Genomic DNA, 26,709 nt, shown 5'->3' with positions numbered 1-26,709 from the left:
TCAGGGTGGTGGCCCAGATTCATTGCTCAAGAACCCCAAGATGCTTTTGGTGATTTTTTTTCTGGGATAACAGGGCAGGAGGACCTGGTTGCCTCAGGTAGGATAGGATACATGATATGATACCTCCTGGGTATCCCTGATGACCTCTAACCCCACCTCCTGAGGTTCTCTCTGGGGACCTTCACCATTCTTGTATCAATGACTCCATTTAAATCAATTATCCAGAGATTTCTCTGAAGGAATGATGGCCAGCCTGGACTCCGCCTTTAAAATGCAAACGCCACTGCCACTCATCGTCTGACCCCCAACTCTGAATAGGTACACAGCCCCATCCAACCCATGTCCACTCAGGAAGGGGTATCACAGAAGATGAAGGGGCGGCATAGGTGCCTGTCAACTGATGAGGTCCCATGGCCCCAGGCACTTGAGTGCTCTGTGTCCAGGATCCTGCTACCTCATAAGCCTGGGAACTGAGACCTGATCCCAGGGTCCTGCTACCCCCTTAGTCTGGAGAGCAGCCCACCTTCAGGACACCAGCTGCTGCAGCCTCCACCTCAGCCCCCAGTCCAAACTCACACCAAACTCTGCCATTGACTTGATTTCAATCACAGCAACTCTAGGACAGAGCAGAACCGCCCTGTGGGTGCCTGAAAAGACTGTACATCTTTACAGAAGAACGAAGCCTCAACTTTCTCCCATGGAGTGGCTAGTGGTTTCAAATGCTGGGGTAGTAGCACAATACCTAACCCTTTATGCCACCAGGGTTCCTTTGAACCCCTATGGGCCTCCGGAACCCATTGGGTAGCATCCTGTCCACGCTGATCATATTCTAGTGTCCCCTCTGCTTTCCCTAGCACCCTAACAATTCAAGGGAACGCCTCTCCCTCTCCCCTCCCAGGTGGTGACATATGTTGCAATATAAGCTTCCTGTCTATGTACACATGGGGTCTACTGGTCAAAGAACTTGTCGTGAACCTCAGCATTCACTACTGCCAGATATGCATTGTTAATGTGCAAAAGAGTTGGATAATAAGGTTTTATTTTGTTTTTACTATAATAGTAAATTCAAATAAGAGGTAACAAGATAATCAATAAGTGAGGAGTAGTAAGAAGAGTTGGAAAACTCCCAGTCCCAGAGCAACCAGCAGACGCCGCTCGAAAGCAAGGTCTGCTGGAAAGATTGAATGATGGAGAGCATACTGCTTCCTGGTTTGTTTGGTTTATATCAGGGTCTTTTTGCACAAACAAAACTAAACTAACAGCTGCTGTGTACTTTTGTTTACATGCTATATGTCAAATCTCATTGTCCCTAAGGTACTTAGGAGAAAAGATTTAGCAGTCATATTCTTAAATACCGATGCCTACCCAAATTTGGATTTTCCCTCCACTGAACTAAATGACAAGCACACGATTGCTATACTTAGAGTGATCTTTCACAGCTGCTTTAGTTTTTCAGTGATCCTATTAAACTGACGGCATATTGCCTGTGGGGTCTACAGTGTTACAATAAGGCTGGAAGAGACATTGATTTGTATGATCGGATCACACAGAACAGGGATGCACTGGGGGGGAAGAATTTCACAGGTCATATTGTTTTTACCTGAGTAAAATTTAATTTAGAAAGTGTAACCTTTATTGGACACCAGGTTATTTTAATTGTTGAGAGGTGGGTGAATGCCGACACCAGGGGTTTAGGAAGAAGTAGGATAACTTAGGAAATCCCCTCCGTTTTGAAAATGCAGCCTGAGTCATGTCTTCTCTTAAACTGAATGAAGTAGCTGTGCATTAAATATGCTGGCGCATCTTCTGCTTGAGCAAGTGGACCGAAATGGTGTGAATTGTTAATGCCTTGCTGCTTTGGTTCACGGCTTGTGATTGATCATTTGTAACTATATCTACTCCTTGTTCCATGAAATCAAGTATGGAGTAATGGGTTCATCAGATTTGGGGGTTAAATTGAGAGTGAAGAGGTACTGTGTGTGGAAATAAGAGTTGCCATGTTCAGGGCTGGCCCTGTAACAGCATGGAATCTAAAGGCGATATTCAAAACCACTTCACTCATCATACGCTTACTGATTCTGAATAGGGCCCATTTGCAGGGGACATTTGGTAGTTTTCCAATACGCTTTATGCCTCTTTCTACTTCCACCACCATGCACATCTTTTTTTTTTCTTTTTATAAACCCCCAGTCACACATTGGTAGAACAGGTCAGCATACACAATTCGTTTATTTAAATAACTTGATTTATACAAGTAGAAATAAGCTGAGAGGCTATTGTCTGAATCTTCCCTTCCACCTCAACAAAAATAATAGTGTGTGTCTTTGAAAACATTAGTATTTTGTACACTCAAGCACTCTGGCATCTAAAATATCTGATACTTTGTACTGGTATAAAACAACTTAAATGGAATTCGCATGCATGCAACTTTTAAGCTCCTTAAAGAATTGTTGAGAATTAGCTCTCTACTCCCATAAAGAGCTACTGTCTTACAAATCCTCAGGGGCAGCACTACTCTCCGATACGGTGGCAACGAATCAGCGTCCACTCCACGGCCGTGAGTTAGCTTCTCAAGTCAATGTTCATGCTGTAGTGGTCCATTACAAAATACAATTGTTGAACATAAATAGCATGCTATTGTAAACTTCAAAGTGCTGTATCATAATCTAAAGTATAACTTTTTAGGTAAATTTTAGGACGTATGGGAGCATTGTTAGTGCATTCGTTAAAGAGCTCAGCTGCTAACTAAAAGATAGGTGGTTGGGCCCTAGCAGCCACTCCATGGGAAAAAGATGTGGCACTCTGCTTAAATAAAGACTGACAGCGTTGGAAACCTTGTGAGGAAATTCTGCTTTGTTGCATAGATTCATTGTGAGTCAGAATTACATGCTGATAGTGAGTTTGGTTTTGGAAAGGGTAAGGTATGGAATTCAGTAAGTCTATCGAACACAAACTAGAAGTAACGGCCTTTAAAAATGTCTCTATGTAATTGCTTGCTTACAGTAATTAATTTTTATATTATGTATATATTTATATTATTAACATTAGTAGCATGTCTTTATACTAACATTCCCACCTTTCATATGTTTGGTAGTACCAACTGGACCATTGGGGCAACTTCCACAGTAAGACAGACTAAGAAGGAGGATTTGGCAATCAGTTTCCGGGAGAAAAAAACAGGCCCTATGGATAGCACTGGAACACTGTCATACTGCCACAAGATGAGCCCCTCCGGTAGAAAGGCATTACGAATAAACAGAGGAAAAGGTAGCTCCTCCGCACAGTGAACTAATCTTCATGATGTGAAGAGAGTAAGCTTAACAGGTCTTTATTTGTTGATGTGACAAATGAGCTGCACACACCCATCAATAATCAAGCCAGGATAATATAAAGTATGAATTTGGTTTTTAAAAATGAAGTGGAATTAATGAAGATTGGTATTCTAGGCACTTGTGGGCTGAAATGGATTGGTCTTCCCCATGTTGAATTAGACAATCATATGATCTACTTTGCCAGAAATGGCAAACTGAGAAGAAATTGCATCACATTCATCATAAAAAGATAATTTCAAGATCTATGCTAAGTACAAGTCTGTCAGTAATAGGATAAAATTCATACACCTGCGAAGACCAGCTGATATATTATTCAAATTTACACACCAACCACTGATGTAAAAGGAGAAAAAACTGAATGTTTTTACCAATTTCTGCTGTCTGAAATTGATTAAACATGCAACAATGGTGCATTGATAATTACTAGTGATTTGAATGTAAAAGTTGGGAATAGAGAAGAATTAGAAATGAGAAAAATATGACCTTGGTGATAGAAATGACTCAAGATTGCATGATAGATTTTTGCATGACAAATGCCTTGTTCATTGCAAATAGGTATTTTTCAACAACATAAACAGTGACATGTATCTGTGGAAAAAGATCATAGAAAGACTCAAAATCATGAGTCAGAACACGGCAAAGGTCTGACTATAGACCAGATCATTAATTGCTCATATGCAAGTTCAAGTTGAAGCTAAGACAATGAAATAAGTCCACCAGAGCCCAAGTGCAACCTTGAATATATGACACATGAATTTAGAGACCGTCTCAAGAAGACCAGTAACAGAACACCAAATGAGTTGTGGAATGACATCTGGGATATCATACATGAAGAAACCAAACATAGATGTCAGAAGAGACTCTGAAACTCACTCTTGAACAAAGAAAAGAGCTAATACTTTACTTTGTGTTCTTAGGCCCAAAGAAAAGTCTTATACTATAATGTGCACAGGAATTAGAAACCAAGAGAGAAGAAGACACTCAGCATTCCTTAAGCCAAAAGAACCAAAGAAAATTCAAACCTCAATTTGAAATATTGAAGGATTCTATGGGGGAAATACCAAATAAAGCAGAAGACATCAGAAGAAGATAGAAGGAATAAAGCTAGGCGCTGTACAAAAATACAACTGATTGTCTTCAGCCATTTTGGAGGCAGGTTATGAACAAGGGCTGATGGAACTGAAGGAAGAGATCCAACCTACAGTTAAAGCAAACCAAAGTCACTGCCACTGAGTCGATGCCCGCTCAGCGTGACGCTACAGGGCAGGGTAAAATGGCCCCTGTGCGTTTCCAAGACTGGAATTCTTTATGGGAGTAAAAAGCATCCTCTTTCTCCCAGAGGGTAGGTGGTAGTTTAGAACTGCTTACTCTGTGATCAGCAGCCCAACACGAACCAGTATACCACTAGGCCCAAAACTGCAAGCAAGGCATCGGCAAAAAACAAGGTTTCCAGGAATCGATGGAATGGCAATTGATATGTTTCAACAAATAGGGACAGCAGTAGAAGTGTTCCCTCCGCTATGTCATGGAATTTGGAAGACAGCTATCCTAACAGTCAACTAGAAGAGACTAATATTTGTGCATCTTCCAAAGAAAGGTGATCCAACAGAATGAGAAAGTTATCAAACAAACCCATTAATATCTCAGACAAAATTTTGCTGGAAATAATTTTAAAATGGTTGCTGCAGTACATTGGAAGGAAACTGCCAGAAATTCAATCTGGTTCCAGAACAGGATTTGGAATGAGAAATGTCATTGTTAATGGAAGATGAATCTTGCCTGAAAGCAGAGAATACCAAAAAGACGTTTGCCTGTGTGTTACTGACTGTGTAAAGACATTCATCTGTGTGGATCACAACAGACTATGAATAGAAATACAAAGAATAGGAATTCCAGAACACCTCATTGCAATTGTACAAAAGAAGCACATAGACACAAAAGCAGTCATTCAAATAAAAGAGGATGCTGAGTGGTTTTAAATCAGGAAAAGTGTAGTATACTTTCACCATTCTTATTCAATCTGCATTCTAAACAAATAAATCAAGAAACTGGACTACATGGAGAAGAATGAGACATTAAGATTGGAGGAAAACTCCAATTAACAACCTGTGATATGCAGATTGCAGACAGAATTTTGCTTGCTGAAAGTGAATCGTGCTTGAAGTCCTTAATGATAGAGGTCAAAGACTACAGTTTTCAGTATGATTTATACCTCAACATAAAGAAAGTAAAAATTCTCACAACTGAACCAATAAGCAATATCATGGCAGAAAAAAACACTAAAGTTGTTAAAGTTTTCATTTTACTTCTATTCATAGAAGACAGCCAAGATATCAAAGGGCATGTTGCACCCGGCAAACCTGCTGCAAAACACCTCTTTAAAATGTTCAAAAGCAAGTATGTCTCTTTAAAGACTAAGGTATGCCTGACTCTAATCATAGTATTTTTAATTGTCTCATTTTCCGTGTAGAATGAAACCATGAACAAGGAAGACTGAAGAGTAACTAATACCTTTGAATTCTGGCGTTGACGAAGAACTTTGAGTGCACCGTGCAAATGAGCAAATCTGTGTTGTGAGCAGTGCATCCAGAATGCTCTCTAGAGGGCGGGAGAGTAACCCTATCATCTCATGTCCTTTGGAAATAGTATCAGTAGGGACCAGCCCCTGGAGAAGGACATCATGCTTAGTAAATTAGAAGGTTTGCAAAAAAGAGGAAGACCCTCTACCAAATGGATCGACACAGTTCCTGCAACAATGATCTCAAGCATGTCAACAATTGTGAGGTTGGTGCAAGACCTGGGTAGTTTTTCAGTCTGCTGTGGTAGGGTCACTATGAGTCAGACTGACTTGATGGAGCCCAGCAGCACCTAACAACATATTAGTACTCAGAAAATGTTAACCCATGTGGTGTTCAACGAAGATCGAATTACGTTTTGACTCAGAAGGAAAAATGTGATTTAAAAAAGATAGCATTTGGGGAGAGAACCATATATGCAAAATGCACACATATACAAACATTTAAATTGTTAATTATGAAACATCTCAGGATTCTAGTGTTACCTTGTAGAGTCACAATCATTATATATCTAAAAACATAACAGCTCTCTTTTTTTCTTTCCTTTCCTTCTATACTCCCACATCCTCTTCCTTTCTTCCTTCCTCTCAAGTCTCAGAGAATAATATTTGTTACACACATACACAATTCAGAAATATTTGGGAATTGGATAAGTTGACAAACTTACTGGTAAAGTTTGTTAAGCAAAAACTAAATCAGCACATTATTTACACTTAAATATCTTTTTTTTTTAATGTTTTTCTTTTTATTAGGTCACCTTCTTTGTGACCTTGCTTATAATACTTACTATTTTTCCCCCCAAAATCATTTGAATTTATTTTTATTTTTTTAAAAAACATTTTATCAGGGGCTTGCATAACTCTTATCACAATCCATACATCAATTGAATCAGGCACGTTTGTACATATGTTGCCATTGCTTCTCAGCCTTTTGGCTAAGATCATGTAGTATCTGTCTTATCCATTTTAAGTCTCTTTTTTTAGGATGTAAAATATGTGTCATAAAGGAAAACTATTTTTAGTGTGACAAGCTAAAAGAACCTTGATATGTTCAGTAATTACAGTGGAGATTGATCTTCCAACACTTATTTCTCTGGTTTTCTTTATTATAGAATCTTCCATAAGTCTGAATCTTCTATAATAAGTATTTTACATTATTTTTGTCGATTATTTCTTCTCTCTTTCCAAAACTCTAAAGAGGAGGAAATCTAATCTCTACTATGTCATGTTTTTATGTGTAAAAATATATGAAATCATTTTATAACAGATAGTAAAAATTTAGCTGTTTTCCATTGTAATTATATGTATTATAATAGTTTTCATAATTCTGAGATCCCTGGAAGGATTATTAGAGTAAGAGTTTTGATGTGAGGATTCAAAGACTGAGAACTAAGAAATATAAAAACCATAAGAGAGGAAAACAAAACAAAAGAAAAGGAAGGAAAAACAAGAACTCGGTTCTATTTATTTATTTATTTGTATTTCTCAAGATCATTTTATTGGGGGCTTTTACAGCTCTTACAGCAACCCATACATCAATTGTATCAATCATATTTGTAAATATGTTGCCATCATCATTTTCTAAACATTTACTTTCTATTTGAGCCCTTGGTATCAGCTCCTCTTTTTTCCTCTTTCCCTCACCCTCCCATCTTTGTGAACCCTTGATAAATTATTATTATTTTCATATCTCACACTGACTGCTGTCTCCCTTCACCCACATTTCTGTTGTTCATCCCCCCCCCCCAACCAGGGGTGCAGGGTGAGATGGTAATTCGTTGATCACTGCAATCAGTTCCCCCTTCCTCCCTTTCTCTCCTCACCTTCCCCCTACCCTTCTGGTATCGCTTCTCCCATTTGTGTTACTGAGGAGTTTATCTGACTTGGATTCCATGTGTTGTGAGCTCTAAGAACTCATTTTTAAAATTACATGAAAGACTGAATCAAAGTTAGCCAAACAAAACCTAAGCATGAAGACCCTTCAGCTATGACCGTCATTACTATGAACAGGCGTCTATAATTCAAAGGCTTAGAAAGGGAATTACCAACAGATGCTCAAAGTTCTGCAGATAGATCAGGCTGCTTTGTAATTGTCCATACCACACAATTCACACATTTAATAAAAGATGACAGTGAACCAATTATAATGGAAGTACAACTGCCACTAAAAGACGTTTTAAAATCAATCCTTAGCAAAATTCTTAATATTCTGGGTAGATCTAAAGGAGAAATATTAACCACTGATGACTTAGCACATTCTGATTTTGATCCAAGACAAGGAAGCCCAAATATGATGCCTGGGAATCACTACGAGACACTGAGAGCCACGACTAAAGAACAAAGGCACACGAAGTCCAAGGAAGGTCTGAAGGCTTTTGCTGAGAAGCAATTTTCCAACACAAAGAAGTTCCAAACTAGTTGCCTTTGTATATATACACACCAATTCTTGTCCTACAGATTTGTTTGCTTGTTGGGTTTTTGTTTTTGTTTTAAATCATTTTATTGGGGACTCGTACAATTCTTACTACAATACATACATACATCCATTGTGTCAAGCACATATGTACATTTGTTGCCATCATCATTCTCAAAACATTTGCCTTCTACTTGAGCCCTTAATATCAGCTCCTCATTTTCCCCCTCCCTCTCTAATCCCCCCTCCCTAATGAACCCTTCATAATTCATAAATTATTATTATTTTGTTATATGTTACACTGTCCGACGTCTCCCCCAGCCCTCTTCTCTGCTGTCTATCCCCCAGGGAGGAGGCTATACATAGATTCTTGCAATTGGTTCCCCCTTTCCACCCCACATTCCCTCCACCCTCCAGGCATCACCATTCTCACCACGGGTCATCTGTCCTGGATTCCCTGTGCTTCCAGTTGCTATCTGTACCAATGTACACCCTCTGGTCTAGCTGGATTTGTAAGGTAGAATTGGGATCATGATAGTAGGGGGGAGGAAGCATTTAAGAACTAGAGGAAAGCTATATGCTTCATCGTTGCTTGTTTTTAATAGTTTTATTGACATATAATTCATGTACCATACACGTCAATGGTTTGAATATATTAAAAAGGATTGGGCAACCATAACTAATCATAGAACATTTCTTCATTTTTGTATTCATTATTATTAGTGGCCCCTTTCTCCTTCCCCAACCTCTCCATCATAACCCTAAGAAACTATTAATCTAGTTACTGTCTCTATACATTTGCCTATTTTGGATTTCATGTCAAGGAAACCATACCAAAACCCCCCAACAACAATAACAAAACAAAACACAGAAAAGCCTTGATTAAAAGAAAACAGAAAATAATAAACACTAGAGGAGTGGGTCCATGCTCATGATTCCTGGTTTTATCATGTTCTCCATCATCCTGAAGCAGCTGGCTTGATGGAATGGACTTTTGAAGACAGAATTACAATACCAGCTTGGTGGCAACACCTTACAAGGCTGGCATACGTTCTCCAGGAGGCTATATATGCTCTAAACTAGCAACCAGTATATGGTGCTGTTTCTCCAATAGCCAAGGTTCGTGGGTGTAGGAACCAAGGGGTGGAAATGGAAGTGGCACCACTAAATATTACTCCAAATGACCTCTCACCACATCTTTACTTCCTGTCCCTGCAAACCTATGTTCTTCTGGTCTATAGGTCTTAATTTCAAAGGTAGAGTACTCCCACATAGCAACACAGCACTAATTCTATTGAACTGGAAGTAAGAATGCCCATGGCCATTTTGGAGTCTTCATGCCTCTGGATCATCAGGCAAAGAAGGATACTACTGTATTATTGAGTAGTATGATTGATCCTATTACCAAGAGAAAATTGGTAGCATTGCATAATAGAGGTAAAGTAGAATATTTCTGGAGTCCAAGAGATTCTGGAAGTCATCTTTTATGACTACCATGTCTTATTAAAATCAATGATAAACTATATCGCACTTCAATTCAGTCATGACTACTCATAGTCCAGACTCTTCTGGAATGAAGGTTTAGGTTTAAGTCACCCCACCATGCAAAGAGCCATGGCAAGCCAAGGCAAGAGAAATATAGAATGTGCAGTCGAAGAAGAAAATTCTAAATACCAGCTACAGCCACGTGGCCAGCTGCAGAAATGAGGACTGTAAATGTTTTTAGTAATTCCTATTTCAATGTGTGCACCAAATACTTTTGTTGGCTCACTTGTAAAATATAAGAATAGGGACAGTGTATTTTGAGTTGTAAAGGGGTTAATTGCATCATGATTTTATTATTGTCTTTGTTTGGAGATTATGTACATTTAAAGAATTGTGTATAGGTGTTAAGTTGACAAAGGGTGTAGAGTTTATGTCAACTAGACATTCAAGGGTGAAGGTAGGGGTGGAAACCAACCTATCAATTAGGTCATAGCTTGATGCCCCTCCTTGGTGTGTGGCCTTTTGTATAAGAGAGTGATCCTAGGCAGAGCAGAGCTTTCTTCTGCTGGAGCTGGAGCCTACATTAGTTTGAAGATCTGTTCTATCATTTGCTGATGCCAGAAAAGAAAACTTAAAAAAAATAGGTACACAAAGGACAGGAAGGGAGGTAATCCATGGACACGAAGAAGTAGGTAGAGACCAAATCATGAAAGCCCTTCTGATCATGATGATTTAAAGCTTGTTTCAGAATGAAAAGTTATGACAAACTAAAATCACTTTACTTCATAGTATTACTAGAATGATGGGAATTTCAGAACACTTAATTGCTCATGCACAACCTGTACATAGACCAGGAAGGTAATCATTTGAACAGAACAAAGAGCTTCTACATGGCTTAAAATCAAGGTTGTATCACTTCACCAAATACATACAATATGGATACTGAACAAATAATCCAAGAAGTTGGGTTATGTGAGAAGAACTCAGCATCAGGATTGGGGGAAGGGTTATGAACAACCTGCCATATGCAGGCGACACAACCTTGCCTGCTGAAAAAGAGGACGACTTGAAGCCATTGTGGATGAAGAATAAAGCCTACCATATGGATTACAACACAATGTAAAAAAAATCCTTATAACTAGTTGAATAGACAGCATCATGATAAATGGAGAAAAACTGAAGTTGATAAGGATTTCATTTAACTTGGATCTTCAATCAATGCTCATGGAAGCAGCAAAGCATCCAAATAGTGTTTTGCACTGGGAAAATCTGCTACATAAGCCCTCTTTACAATGTTAAAGAGCAAATTTGTCACTTTGAGGATTATGTTGCACATGCCCCAGGCCAAGATATTTTCAATCACCTCATCTGAATGTGAAATCTGAGCAGCAAATAAGGAAAGCAGGAGAAGCATTAATACATTTGAACTATCGTGCTGGCAAATATATATCCTGAAAAGTACCATGGGCTGACAGAAGAATAAACAAATCTGTCTGAGAAGCACAGCCAGATCGCTCCTTACAAGCAAGGACAGCAGTCTTCCTCTCACTGTTCATCTCATAACTTTGGATGTGTTTTCAGGAGAAACCCAGTGCCTGCAGAAGGACATCGTGTTACGTGAAGGAGAGGGTCAGTAAAAAGAGGAAGACTCTCGATGAGATGGATTGACACAGTGGCTATAACAATGGGTTCAAACCGAACAACAATTGTATGGATGGTGCAAGATTAGGCAATGCATAGGGTCACTATAAGTCAGAGCTGACTGGGCAACACTGTGTAGAGCATATAAACATAAACTATGGACTCATGGCATCACTCCAAGTCACCTCACAAGAAGAGAAACCAAGATAACGAATCACCACCACAGGCGTGTCACGAAAATGGACCTATCTGGAAAACATATGGACTATGTATGCCACCACCACAGAGACCATGCCATGTACCTCAGAGACACAGATTTATCTAGGAAACAAATGGACGACCCCAGGGCCACGAGGAGCATAAAACCTAGAGCAAGTCGAGCACAGCAGCATCTTCTTATGCTCAAGTTCTATGCTATTGCTCTGGGTAAGGGTCCCCCTTTTCTCACTATATTGTTAATGGCTGTGCTAACTGACATTTGTGTGATGGGATATGGATCATCAGCAGTTTACACCTGTCTCATGTGTATCCTTACCTGCGCCAAACTCAGACCCTTGAGACAAACACCTAACAACAACAGATAAAATAACGCAATTAGACAACATGGGTCTAAATTGGGAATATATGAATTTGGAAATTCATAACTAAATGAGCAATGACATCCGTGGAGGATGAATATAAATTTGAGGCAAAGATATTACTAGCATACTAAAGATTTGTATCTCTGATCATGGCCCAGTGAACATTTTCATCAATTACTTGATGGTGTAAATTTGGTAATTATGCCAAATTTAAAACTGAAAACAAAGATGGGAGGAACTGTTAATCTCTGGATGACAGATTAAATATCCAAAAGATCTTGGCAGCCTGACCTACTAAAAAATCTGACAAGTAGGAATCAGCATGTAAAGCTGTCCTCTCACATCTAAGAAGTCAGCAGCACAAGATAGGCGAATTAGTGGAAAAGCAAGCTGTGAATGAAAACTTAAGAGCTTCAGGTGACTGCAAGCTCATACAGGTCAGCAGTACGACGTGCCTAATACAACTAGAATTGGAAGCTGCAATGCACTTGTAGGTTACATAATGACCTGAAAAAAGCAGAGGTGGGGCTGTCTTACTCTTATTTGACTTTAAAATTCCAGAAAACAGTACCGTTTGGAATATCACAAAGAAGAAACCTGAAGGGAAAAATTGCCAGAACAGAGAACAGTGGCCAGGTTCAAAGGGGTCAGAGGAATAGTTGGGAAGACCAGGGATATTGATCCTGAAAAATATTTAAACAATGAACGGTAGCTATGCTCAAATATTTAAAAGGCAGCCATGAACTTGGAATTAATTTGCACTGTTGTGACACCAGAAGGCAAAGTCAGGACCAACAGTAAATGTTTAAAGAAACAGGTTTCAGTTAACTATTCGATTTTTTTTAAAAATGCAACTGTTGGAAATAGGACACACAGTGACCAGATGGACACTCGTCGGAATTGATTAGGGGATTCACAACCAAAGCGCCGGGTATGATGCTCACCAAAGACCCTTTGATTTTGAAATCTAAAATAATTCAATCACTAATTGTATTTTAAAGTAGATCTAGAAAAAGATAGCCATTATCTTTTTCTTCTATTCCACTAAGCATTTAATAAGGGATCAAGTTTCTAATTTCTACATGATATGATGAACCATTACTCAGGGAGGTAGCTGAAAGATTAAATGAGAGCAGCAATTATGTAACAACCAAATTAATCAACAGCAATTAATTAATTAATTAAAATTTAATGAGAATTCTTAAAATTTTAATTCATTTAAAATTTCCCCATCACTTAACTATGTTTTAAGCACTGGAACTATAAATTATTGAGGAAAATTATTGAGCATAATTTTGCTCAATATTTGTTTTTGGAGAAACTAGTATATACTCAGTTTCATGCTATATATTAGGACTTTTTTCAAACTATTAGACAAAATTAAAGAATGGGAGCCATTAATGTATAATCTATCTATTATACTGCCATTTATTGAGTTCCTACTATATGAAAGGAACCAATCTAAGTGCTTTAATGCACTGGTTAATCTTTTCTCAGCCATTTTGTGAAGTAGTCACTATTGTTATGTCTATTTTACAGGTGAGGAAACTACAGTACAGAAAGGTTAATCACTTGCCAAGATGAACACAACCACCAAGTGTTAGAGCTTGGCTTTGTACCAAGAGCCCTGGGGGGTGTAGTGGTTACACAGAGGCCTTCTAACTGCAAGCTCAGCAATTGGAAACCTTCAACTGCTTAGTAGCAAAGAACGGGGGCTTTCTACTTGCTTCAAGAGTTACAGTCTATGAGTCTGCATCAACTTGACGGCAGTGAGTTTGGTTTGGGTCAAGTAAGGTACTAGTGACTGTGCTCTTAAACCACTGGTCTCAACTAGAAAGAACATGAATAACCTTTGAAGTCATAGTTTCAAGTTTTTGGTTATGAAACTTGATTGTTATGTAACCCTGGGCTAATCGCTTAATCTCTCTAAGCTTCAACTCCCTCATGAGTCAAATAAAAATAATAATAACTACCTCTAGGGTGATTATGAGCATCAAATTAAATTAGATATGCATAGCAGGTACACAATAAATAGTGGTTACTTCCATTTCTTTATTATCTGCTTAGGTAACTTCTTCATGTAGCTTTTGTGAAAGATGTTAATACATAAAGAACATATTTTGATCAAAGTAGAATTCTTCTTTAAGTTATCCTGAAATTCCAAAGTTTTGTTTTAAACAATTTTTGTATATCAAAATATTAGCTAAAATGTTATACAATGCATACATATCTCTTACTTTAAATTTAGAAAAATATGAAAAGAATGCTCCACCGTCTTTATTGAGGAATTATTGGGGGGGGAAAAGTTACAAATCCAGAAGATAATTCCAGACAAGTCCCTAAGCTCCTATCCCTCTAGGAAGCAGGGAGCCCTGGTGGCATAGTGGGTTATGAGTTGGGCAGATAACAACAAGGTGAACAGTTAGAAACCCTATCCATTACTCTGGAGAAAGATAAAGCTTTCTACTACCACAAAGCGTTACAAGCTTGGAAACCTACAGAGACGCTTCAAGCTCCTCCTACAGGCATGCTATGAAAAAATCAACTTAATGGCAGTATTTAATGGCTGTTTTTTCCCCCCTAGGTCTTATCAAAATAAAGCAATGTATGCATCAAAGTAAAATAAAGGAGACAGGCTTAGCCAGCTAGAGGAAAAAAGAGACTCTTTAGAATAAAGATCGATATGTGACCTGAGCCTATATGTCTGACATATGTGAAAGACGGAAAAAACAAAATGAGATCTTATCAGTCCGATGCCAAAAAATTCTCCAAACCCACTGCCATCGATTCGATTCCAATTCGAGAGGAAGAAAGGGCCACAGCCGTGTCTAACTACTCGGACACAGATTGTGATAAAAGAAGGAGGTATTTTAATTGTTACCAACTAAGGGACAATACCTGAGACTAATAAAACCTAACAGAGGAATGAAGAGAAGACACAGATCTGACTCTGGCAATGCCCCTGAGAAGCCAGAGTCTCATACTGTTGAGAAGTGACCTTTTACATTACAGGTCAAGTTCCTGTCAATGTCAATTAAACAATCTCTTCCAAGAATGGCACAGTTATACAAAAAGCACATATAATATCTGAAACAAATGTGGCAGGGGGACACTAGAAAGATTAGTATAAAATACTTCGACAAGTATTAGGTGAGCTACAAAAATGCTCAAGCATGATATGCGGGTGGCACTGGAAAGGACTCTTTCATTCTACTGTACAAAATCTCTACGATCCTGAACCAATTCAACAATTGACAACCAGAAGATCAACAAAGCTAAAAGGAGACAGAGGCAAGAAGAATTTATTACAGAGTGATCATAGACCAAGGAGTCCAGCTCTAAGTCAGATACATGGTCATGGGAGAGTACACCTGAGTGCTATTATTTAACTCAGAGAGGTGAAAATGGGTGGGGCTAGCATGAATCAATGATTCTATTAAAAACTGGGAACTTACTGACTTTCTCTCAGACATCCTATGAGAAAAAAAAAAAAAAACCAAAAAACTTTGGTGGCAAGTATGAGGGAAAACACTGCATGCATCGTAAAAGAAAAGAATTACTCAACTGCAGCAAACAATGCTAGCTCCTACCTGTTCAAGAAGAGAACTTCCCAAAGCAGGTGATACTTAGAAACCCAGTGGTATCTTCTTGAAAGAAACCAAAGCCCAGAAGAAGCAAATCCCAGAGGGAAATCCTAAATGCCTCAGGAAAATATGCCAGGCAGAAATGTAAATGAAGACCAACAGCATGGAAAACCTAAAGAAAGTTTATGTTCAGAAGGACTGCTAGCAGCATTGGTCTCACAAACAACAACAACAACAACAAACCCACTGCTATTTGGTCGATTCCTACTCATATTGGCCCCATATGACAGAGTAGAATTGCGCCTTTGGGGTTCTGAGACTACTTTATGAGCACAGACAGCTTCATCGGTTTCCCAAGGAGCAGCTGGATTTGAACTGATGATTTTGCAAACAGCAATGTATAGGTAAGGGGGGAAACTGCACCTACATTTGTAGGGGGGGGGGGGTGTGATAAAATTTTAACCATCTTGACAATTTTAAGTATACAATTCAATGATATTAATTATATTCACAATGTTATACAACCATCACCACTGTTGTGGTAGAATGAAACTTCTTAATATGGCTCTTTTATCCAGTATCTGTAACTCCCACCAAATGACTGGGTGGGACTATGCAAAGTGCGTAACACTAATAGAGGGGATTGGTTTTCATTACCACTTCCCTGACTATAAAGATAAGCCATCTTTGACTCAGAGAAAGAAGAAACCCCAGGGACCTTAGGAGAGCATGTTCAAGATCTCTTGAACACGTGAAATGACGGAGGCCACCAGGACCAAATGCATCACAGAACATGGCAAGGAGACTCAGAGGAGCAGCGCCAAGACTGTGGGGTATTTTCTCCTTATCTGACCTATACTATGGGAACTGTGGGACAGAGTGACAGGCAGACAGGCTTCCTGGTCCAGGGAAGCAAAGGCCAAGGGATCATGTGACTGAGAGACTGAGGGACTTGGCTGCTGGCCGAGGAGGACAATGATGGTACCATGACTATTTGCTGATCCTGACTTGTAGTAACCTATTCATTTCCCTAATAATCTCCCTTAATTGGGAGTAGAGTCTGTGAGTTCTTTGCAATGAATTATTGAATCCAGACTAGATATGGAGTGGTGTGGGGGGATGGCTGGAGTCAGATAGGTAAAGAAGGATAGGCTATGAAGGCTTGTCTAACCTCTGCCTTGTGGCAAGAAGGGAACCAGAGGTCAGATATGTCCACTGCCATTATCATTCACTTCAACTACCTATTTACAAAGGCATTGCATTACCCGAAACAGAAACTCTGTATTAAGTAGAGTTTTCAGGCTTAAACATTTCCCTAACCACAGGCCATTACAGCTGTCACTGACCACCTAGGATTGAAAATGCCAGCTCACAAAGCAGGGGAGATTCTATCTCACTAGACAGGGCCACCCTCGAGTTCAGCATGGAGCCAAGAAACACAGAGCTGTGAGGGATACGAACATTTAAGATGTCGGAAAGACTTTATAATCGGAAAGAGCCAGAGCCATGTTTCAAATAAAACATCATGTCAAGGCCAGCAACCAACGCAACTTTTCCAATATTGCCAGGATGCAAAACCCTATTTGAGAACAATAATAATAACAGCTAACATTATATAACACCTAGCAAGTGCTAGACATTTGTTTTAAGAGTTTTACACACAATTTTCTTAATCCTGGCAACAATCCTTAAGGTAAGTATTATAATTCTGTCATTCCACAAATGAGAAAATAGACTCTTGGAGGAGCTAAGTAACTTTTCCAAGTTCATAAGGTAAGTGACATAACTAGAATTTGAGCTCAGACCCCTAAATCAGAGGAAATTCAGTCTCAATAAAAGTGGAGGCAGTATGTGCTGGTGGACTGATGTTAGGTCATTTCCGACTCCTAATGACCTTTGGTACATCAGAATGACATGCTGCCTGGCTGTCTCCATGGTCATCACAATCCTGGATGTGTTCAGTCCATTGTTGGAGCCACCGTGTCAACTCGTCTCACTGAGGGTCTTCCTCTTTAACGCCAATCATTTGTTTTACAAAGCATGATGTTTTCATGACTGGTCCCTTCTGACAACACACCCAAAGTAAGTGACACAAAGTCTCCCCATCCTCACTGCCAAGCAGCATTCTGGTTGCACTTCTTCCAGACAGACTTGTCTATTCTTCTGGCCATGTTATAAATCCAAGTCACAACTATGGGTTCAAACATAACAATTCTGCGAATGGTGCAAGACCAGGGATGGTTTCTTTCTATTTTGCATAGGGTTACTATGAGTTGGCACTGATTCCATGGCATCTAACAATAATAACAGCAAAATGTATATTGTAAATCCTAACTTCTATGCCTGTGGCTATAATCCCTTTTGAGAATGAGTTGTTTTTGTTACGTTAATATGGCGGGATTAGTATCAAGCATATCCTCAATCTCTTTTGAGATATAAAAGAGATCAAGCAAGAGAAATAGCAGAGATGGTATAAAACAGATGTCAAACAACCTTGATCATTTTGATATGATGGAACGATTGCATGATATGTGTTGCCCATGCCAATGAAAGTATTCATCAAGGAATGAGAAAGGAGAAGCTGAAAAGATCTGAGCCTTTGTCCAGAACTCACGGAAAGAGAAAGGCCTTCCCTAGCACTGGGGCTCTAAATTCAGACTTCCAGATTCCTTCCGCAAGAGAAAATAAATTTATGTTTGTATTTCTGCTATAGCAACACTAGATAACTAAGATTTAGCAGCCCTAGTGTGGTACGCACGGGGTTGTGATACACATAGTCAACAGTTCAAAACCACCAACAGCAACATGGAAGAAAGACTGGGCTTTCTACTCCCATAAAGTTACAGTCTCAGCAATCCAGAATGGTCACTATCAGTTGGGTTTGGTTGTTTATCTGGATATATAACTAAGCTAGGCCCCATGGTTTATTCAACCTTCTTCATCAGCACCATAATGGAAAAGCATCACTTCTTCTTTGGGCTTCCTTACTCACTGTCAGATGTATGTGGGCTGATTGTAAGCATCAGGACTCCGGTCCATCATGCTTTCATCCTCGAATGATATCTCTACCCCTCAACACTTGAAAGAGCTCTTTCGCAGCAGGGTTACCCAAAGGAATACATAGTTGTCACTGTGGTGGTTGTTTTCTGACTGCTACTTCCATGAACAGAGACTGTGGAGCCAAGCAAAATGAAATACTTGACAACGTCAAGCTTTTCTTTGTTTACCTTGATGTTACTTATAGGTCAAGTTGGGAAGAACTTCATTTATTGTAAGTTTAATCCAAACTGTAGGCTTTGATCTTTATCAGCAAGCACATCAGGCCTTCTTCACTTTCATCCAGCAAAATTGTGTCATCTATATATTGCAAATTCATAAATTCTTCTTCCAATCCCGATGTTACGTACTTCTTCATATAGTCCAGCTTCTCAAATTATTTGCTCAGCATATAGATTGAGTAAGCATGGTGAAAGAATACAAACCCTGACAAATGGGAAGCTGTCAAAAATTAAGTAAAATACTTAAAAATCCATATCCTAGGCATCAGTGCTGATATTAGCCATTTAAGATCATACATTCATAAGATCTACTATGCTGTGATGATAAATAGGATAGGAACTACTATGCTGTGATGATAAAGTGAATAGGAATGGAACATTTCAAGATCTAATTAAAGTGAAAGTATAATGCTGTCAGTGATGGGAGGAAGACTAGTTAATATGACTATTATTCTAATTTATGCCCCAGCCGCTGATGCAGACATTACAAATATATGAGAGGGCTACAAAATGTCATAGGAAAAATACACTCTTGTTTCTTAATTTCATTTGTCCAAGGTTGGATGACCTCTCATCAAGGTTGGAGGACTGCACAGATAAAGCCTGTGATGATTAGTTTCATGTCAATCTTCACTAGGTAATGATGCCCAGTTATTGATTAAATATTAGTATAGATGTTTCTGGGAAGGTATTTTGTAGATATGATATGCATTTACAACCAGTTAACTTGAAGTAAAAGACCGTCTCAATCAGTTAGGCCTTATTCAATCAGTGGAATGCATCAGAACAAACACTGAGGCGGCCTGTGGTTTTACGTGCCATGGAGTCATGCTTCCTACTTAGAATAATCGGGATGCAGCAGAAGAACACACTGTCCGGTCCTATGCCATACTCACAACCACTGCTATGTTTTCTCCAGGACTTCCAGAGACAGAGCTCTGTCTCAAAACTGACGTATAAAAATATTTCCTGAATTTCCAGCTTGCTGGCCTACCCGGTAACTTGCCAATATGCCAGCCTCCACGACCTTATGAGCAAATCTTTGAAATAAATCCAACTATGTATAGAATTCTAATAAAATACTTTAATGGGAAATTGCTTCCAAATAAATTTTATCACAAGTCATAAAGTCTGGTCAAAATATAGGCCAACGTACATCCTGAAAAGATAGACATGAAGGAAGTTTCTCTACCTCTCTTCACTTAATATTGCTACAGTCTTTGGCAACAGTCACATGGGACTAATTCATAAAAACATAAGATTCTGAGAACATTCTGCTTAGAAGGGCCCTATTTGTTTGGATTTGACTTCTTTTATGGATGTGTTACATGTGAGCCGAAGCTGTGATCTTGTTTTGAGTTTGGTTGTAGGTAGGGTACATACGAGAGTTGGTTTAGACCTAATTGACTTATTGAGATCCTAGGAATAACAACTACCCCAGTTGTCCAGATAGTAACTTCTATAGGAATTTCAGCTCAAACCAGCATCCAGAAGCCATTAGTCCAATACTGGAATGAATAAAAATTAGGAAGGATTTAACTATTGGGCTGTTAGCCATAAGATCAGCCATTGGAAAACACCAGTCACTCGGCGGGAAAAAAAGAAGGCTTTCTGATCCCGTAAACAGTTACAGTCTTGGAAACCCACAAAGGGCAGTTTTATCATGTCCTATAAAGTCACTAAGAGTTGGAACTGGATGGCAGTTGAGTTCAGTTTTGTGCATCTTTTTTTTTTCCTTTCTATGGGTGTCAAATTAAAGGATTTGGATTTTCAGTTTGAACTTTAGTTCACAGGGGTAAGATCATTATATCTTGGAACTCAATCGTTAAGTATTTAAAACTTCTGGATTTAAATATCGGGACTTTACTTCTAAATTTTGATTTCTCTAAAATTAAATTAATAATGGACAAGAGGTAATTTGGAACTCATTACCATCGAGTCAAGCCAGCTCATCGCAACCCAATAGTACAGGGTAGGATTCCGCTGCAAGTGTCCGAGACTATAATTAAATGGAAATAGAAAGCTCTGTCTTTCTCCCATAGAACAGCCAGTGGTTTCAAACTGTTGATCTTCAGGATCGCAGCCCAACGTGTAAGCACTACACCACCAAGGCTTTGCTTTATGTCATTGACTCTTTTGGTGGAAAGAAATTAACCTTATTAATCTTACTGGAGAATGTCAGAAGAATTTTTCAGGGGATACATATCTATTTTTGATTGTGCTTGTGGACATAATTTGAGGTGGTAAAAACATAAAAAATGAATGTTCAGCATGTCATAGTACAACCTACAAGTCAATTGAATTAGGGTGCTGTTCTAACTCATCTCACAGTTCTTCTGGGTAAATTTTACACTGCCAGCCATGATCCGAAAGGATCTATAAAAGAGAAAAAGTTGGATTTTGGAATACAAGTATCATAAAGATTTTATAAGACTGTAGAGCTCCTCTCTCAAGAAGGTAAGTGACTTTTCTTGTTCATCAATCAGTTAAAGGAACACTAAGTCAAGGATGTTAGGGAAAATGGGGTGATATTAAATAACTCCTTCAAAATCGAACACTATATATACAGGGGTACCCCCCCCCAAAATTGATTTTTTTTCAAAGCCATATATTTGATTTTTTTTTACAAAGCAAACTTATCATCTTCAAAGTACTCTTCATTAAACTCAATACATTTGCCAAATCTGTGATTCCATTCTTGGAAACATTTTTCAAACTCATTTGTTTGGATGACTGACAGAACCTCCCTGATTTTTTTCCTTCACCTCTTCTACATGATCAAATCAATGTCATTTCATGTTCTTCTTCATTCACAGAAGCAAAAAGAAGTCACAGGGAATGAAGTCAGATGAGTAAGGTGTGGAGGGCAAGGGAAGCATGCTGTTTTTTGCCCAAAACTGGCACACTGAGATACCTTGCTTGAGCAGGTGTATTGTTGTGGTGGCAAAACCTGTCCTCCATCTGCCACAAATTAGACCTTTTTTGCCACACACTGTTATGCAATCTTTTCAGAACCTCTAAATAGAAAGCATGATTAACAGTCTGACCAGATGGAACAAACTCCAAATGCACTACAAGTCAACATTTTTATCCGTTCAGGAAGTTGACAGACGTCCAGAACAAAATTTGTCATCAGTCAACATTTCACCTTTTTTGAAACAAGAAAACCACTCAGACACTTGAGGTTTTCCCTATAGTGCTGTCCTTATAAACTGTATTCAACATCACAACAGTTTCTGTGGCATTTTTCCCAAGCAGGAACAAAATCTTACAATTTCACACCATTCTCTTAAATCAGCCATCACAAAAAAACAAGATTAAATAATAATTTATAATCTACCTAAGGGGTATGAGGGTGGGGGATGGAGGGGGAAAATGAGAAGCTGATACCAAGGGCTCAATAGAAAGTAAATGTTTAGAAATGAATGAGGGCAACATATGTACAAACATGCCTGATGCAATCAATGTATGGATTGTAACAAGAATTGTAAGAGTCCCCAATAAAATGATTTTTTTAAATTATCTTTTTAAAAAATTCATTTTATTGGGGCTCATACAATTCTTATCACAATCCACACATACATCAATTGTGTAAAGCACACTTACATCCGTTGCCCCCATCATTCTCAAAACTCGCTTTCTACTTGGGTTCCCGGAATCACCTCCTCATTTTCCTTTTTCCCCTCCCCCTCCCTCCCTGCTCCCCCCTCACTCGTGAACCCTTGATAATTTATAAATTATTATTTTATCTTATCTTACACTGCCCGGCGTCTCCCTTCACCCACTTTTCTGTTGCCCATCCCCCAGGGAGGAGGTTATATGTAGATCCTTGTGATTGGTTCCCCCTTTCTATGCCCCCTACCCTCCCGGTATTGCCACTCTCACCACTGCTCCTGAGAGGTACATCTGTCCTGGTTTCCCTGTGTTTCTAGTTCCCATCTGTACTGCTGTGCATCCTCTGGTCTAACCAAGTTTTCAAGGTAGAATTGGGATCATGATAGTTGGGGGGGGAGCATTTAAGAACTAGAGGAAGGTTGTGAGTTTCGTTGTTGCTACACTGAACCCTGAGTGACTCATCTCCTCCCCACTACCTCTCTGCAAGTTATGTCCAGTTGTCTACAGATGGGCATTGGGTCCCCATCACACACTCCCCTCATTCACGATGATATGATTTCAGCCTCCCCCTTCCTGCTTTTGGTGCCTGAAACCTGGTCCCCTCAGCCCTTCATGATCACACATGTTGGTGTGCTGCTTCCATGTGGGCTTTGTTGCTTCTGGGCTAGATGGCCACTTGTTTACTTTCAAGCCTTTAAGACCCCAGATGCTATATCTTTTGATAGCCGGGCACCATCAACTTTCTTCACCACATTTGCTTATGCACCCATTTGTCTTCAGCGATCATGTTGTGAAGGTGGGTATCATGGAATGACTGTTTAGCTGAGCAAGGTGCTCTTATATTAAGGTAATGAGCGCAAGGAGGCCCAATGTCCACCTGCTACCCTACTACTGAACCTATAAATATATGCTCATAGGTCTATTTCCCCCATAATCATAAATATATTTTAATAAAAAATAAATGAGGTTATTCACTGTGAACAGAGAGAACCTTCACAGGTGATGCCACTGGGTGCACTAACTCAGAGCTAATTGTTCAATGCTTGCTTAGCAGGAAAAAAAATGCATACTACAAAAGCTCCAACCAGTGGAGCTTTTTTCCATTTGGGGGGAGGTACTCCCTCATACATCTGTTCCTATTTTTACATGCTTCTATATCAAGCAGCTCAGCTGTGGTTGGTAAATAGGGCAATAATAAACTGTGGTTGGCAAATAGGTGGAAGTTTGGCTAGTGAATAAGTACCTTTTCCTAGGCAAAGGAAACAAAAGAGTAGGGTCAAACTTTATACTTTAGCAGGACAAAAAACAAAGGTCCTTAGCTTAACTGTTGCAGTAGGGTACCCTCCTCAGAAAGGTATTTCAGCCTTGCATGACTATGTGGTTATATGTTTCACTTCCATCTATGCCCTACTTATGGATGAATTCATTATTCAAATTTCTACTTCTATCCACAATGATTCACATTCTACTGCTTTTGTACAGTGTTAATATTCTATGAATCAGTGTCCTGAGACGCCTTCCCAAGCTGTTCACGTTCTATACCAAGGTAATTACTATCTTAATTAGTGTCTGGTTCAAAGTTACATAGGTTTTGAATGATCTATCCAACCTTATTTTCCCAATAAGCAGTTACTTTGAAGGGGATAATTTTTCATGATGTTATTTCATATAGTGTATTGTAGCAAAAATATCCATACTAACCTGTAATAAATTACCTGTTGATCATATGTAAGAATATCACATCTATAAAAAATTGGTAGTTCTTTTTTTTTAGATAGTTCTATTATACTATAGGAGATACTATAGATATGAATAGGTACCATGATTACATTTTTCAATATATGACAACATAAATGTTTTTATTCAAATCTTCTATGGTTTAGAGTTATAAAAACATACCAACTTGGAATTTGGGGGGGGTTTTTTAGTCTTAATAGACTTGAAAAAATAAATGGTGTTGTTTTGTGTTTTAGTGAAGAGTGTTCCCATAACTCCCCCGCCCCTAGGGTTATTCTTATTATTTTCTTTCTTTCTTGTTTTTATTATCTTTTTCTTTCTTTTCCAAAATCATTTTATTTGTAGCTAATATTGATATCATATCATAGCATAGTTCACTCACATCCAGCAGCACTGTACAATTGCTACCACAATTAGTTTCCAAACATTCTCTTCCTTCTTGAACTCCTTAATATCAGCTCCCCTTTACCCCCTCCCCACTAATCGCCCCCCCCCCCGTGCCCCTGAACTCTTATTCTACTTGTTTTCTCTATAGGTTCATCAATCTTGGGCTTCATACACCAAAAAAAAAACATAACAAAAGTTCTAGAAGGCTATCCACCATGACAAAATACATCAGAGATAAACCCTAATATGAACAAGAGACATACACAGAGAAAATATTGAAAAACAGATACGGTCCAACGTGTATCGGAGGGGGGTATCAAGTGACAAGGTTTTAACCATTCAAGTCAGAGTTATCATTTTGATAAAGAGTAGTCATCTCTCCAATACCCTTTGTTAGGTAACTAGTTTATTCCCATCTCTCTACTATGGATAGGGGAAGATCACCAGAGGCTTATTTCCTGTGTAGATCTCACAATGTATAAAAGTACTTTAATGTCATTTTAAATTGGCTAATTTTAACAGCATGGAAGGAAAACTGGAAACTATATCTAATTTTAAATGAGTGGTACCATGTTGAACAAAGGTGATTTTATTTTTTTTCCTTTGCCTATTTTGAACTATGCTGATAAGGGAAAGTAATTGCTGCAATCTTAACATTGCTGTTGTTATTTGTGTAAGCATTTATTCTGACTGATGAGAGTCCCTCATAAAACATAACGAAAGATTCTGCAGCCCTCGCCCATTTCACCACCACTGGATGCTTCAGTCCATTGTTGCAGCAACTGTGTATTTTGAATGTCTTCTAACAAAGGAGGCTCATTTTCTAGCACTATAACTTTTGTGATCCAAAGAATTCTTATTGGCTAATTTGAGGAAGTAGCTCACCAGACCTTTCTTCTTAATGTTCTTAGTCTGGAAGTGCCTCTGAAATGTATCCATCACAGGTGACCCTGCTGGTATTAAATACTGGTGGCGTAGCTTCTACGAATGGGTAGCAATGGGCTCAATGTAAGAAACTATGTGAGCATGGCACAGGACTGGGTGCTGTTTTGCTCTATTGCAAATGGGGTCATTAGGAGACAGCACAGACTCAGTGGCACCTAACAACAACAAGTTTCTGTCACCATATCAACACGCAAGCTTTGCAGTATGATAAACTTGAAAAATGGGTGGTGGATCTTAATGTTAGAATTATTAAACTACTTTTTCTGATTTCATAAAAGAAGTATAAATGTTTTAAATGAGTCATTCATCATACATCACTTGACCATTCTCAAGCTGAAGTTCAGAAACAATCAGGCATAAAGGTGTAGAGACCTCAATCATTAGATGCACAGAATCATATGAACAAAAACTAAAAGAAATGCAAAAGCTTAATATTAAGTAAGTAGGGTGGAAATTCCTCCAATGGGATTATCTTCTTTAAATATTTTAAATCCAGTGAACTTGCAATGCTTCCACATGTTAGTAGTTGCATAGGCTAATTTCAGCTGGCATAAGCTTTTATAAGTATGCAAAAACACAGGGCAAGGGCATACATTAAAATGTGATAATAACACACTTCTGGGATATGTGAAGCATGAGGAATGAATCTGAATGCCTCTGGCCTCCATGACGTATCATGCCTTATAGTCAGTCCTTTTCTGTTTTGATGTCATTCTGTTAGACTATTTTAGAGAGATAAAATCAGCTTAAAATATATAAATCTTTAATAGTTTCTATACTATCAGTTAAATCAAATCCAGTTTTTGAATTCCAGGTGAGCTGGAAATACTTTCAAGCTAGATAGTGCTTCAAGAATATGTGTTGATTAATATTTAATTAATGTAATGTTAAGAGTGATGACACATTCTTGTTGGTCATGAAAAAAACGTACAAAATAGTAGCCAGCATGAAACGGGGAACAGCGGGGACAAACATGCCAGAAATATATTTTAATAATGCTATTCTGCCCTTCACGCTTAAAAAAAAATGCATTAAGAATTTCCTATTTTATATATGTTATATAAGTAAATGGTTTTTATCCAGTTCTTTTAGTTAATAGCTAGAAAAGCTTTTAAATATTCAGGTGAGAATATCTA

General features: G+C 38.6%; 1 protein-coding gene and 1 pseudogene across 1 annotated transcript in view; one reads left to right on the top strand and one right to left on the bottom strand.

Moving 5' to 3' along the window:
- DCDC1 (doublecortin domain containing 1) overlaps positions 1-26,709 on the bottom strand; it is a 497,394-nt gene that overhangs the window by 398,798 nt on the left and 71,887 nt on the right. The gene's annotated exons all lie outside the window — the stretch shown is intronic.
- Positions 6,823-6,942, top strand: LOC115869919 (annotated as a pseudogene).

This window comes from Echinops telfairi, unplaced genomic scaffold (genome assembly GCF_000313985.2).
Source record: "Echinops telfairi isolate 266 unplaced genomic scaffold, ASM31398v2 ScPeMD7_60;HRSCAF=208, whole genome shotgun sequence".
Classification (NCBI taxonomy): domain Eukaryota; kingdom Metazoa; phylum Chordata; class Mammalia; order Afrosoricida; family Tenrecidae; genus Echinops; species Echinops telfairi.
The sequence above is the reverse complement of the archived record's forward strand: the minus strand, read 5'-3'. Positions and strand labels throughout refer to the sequence as shown.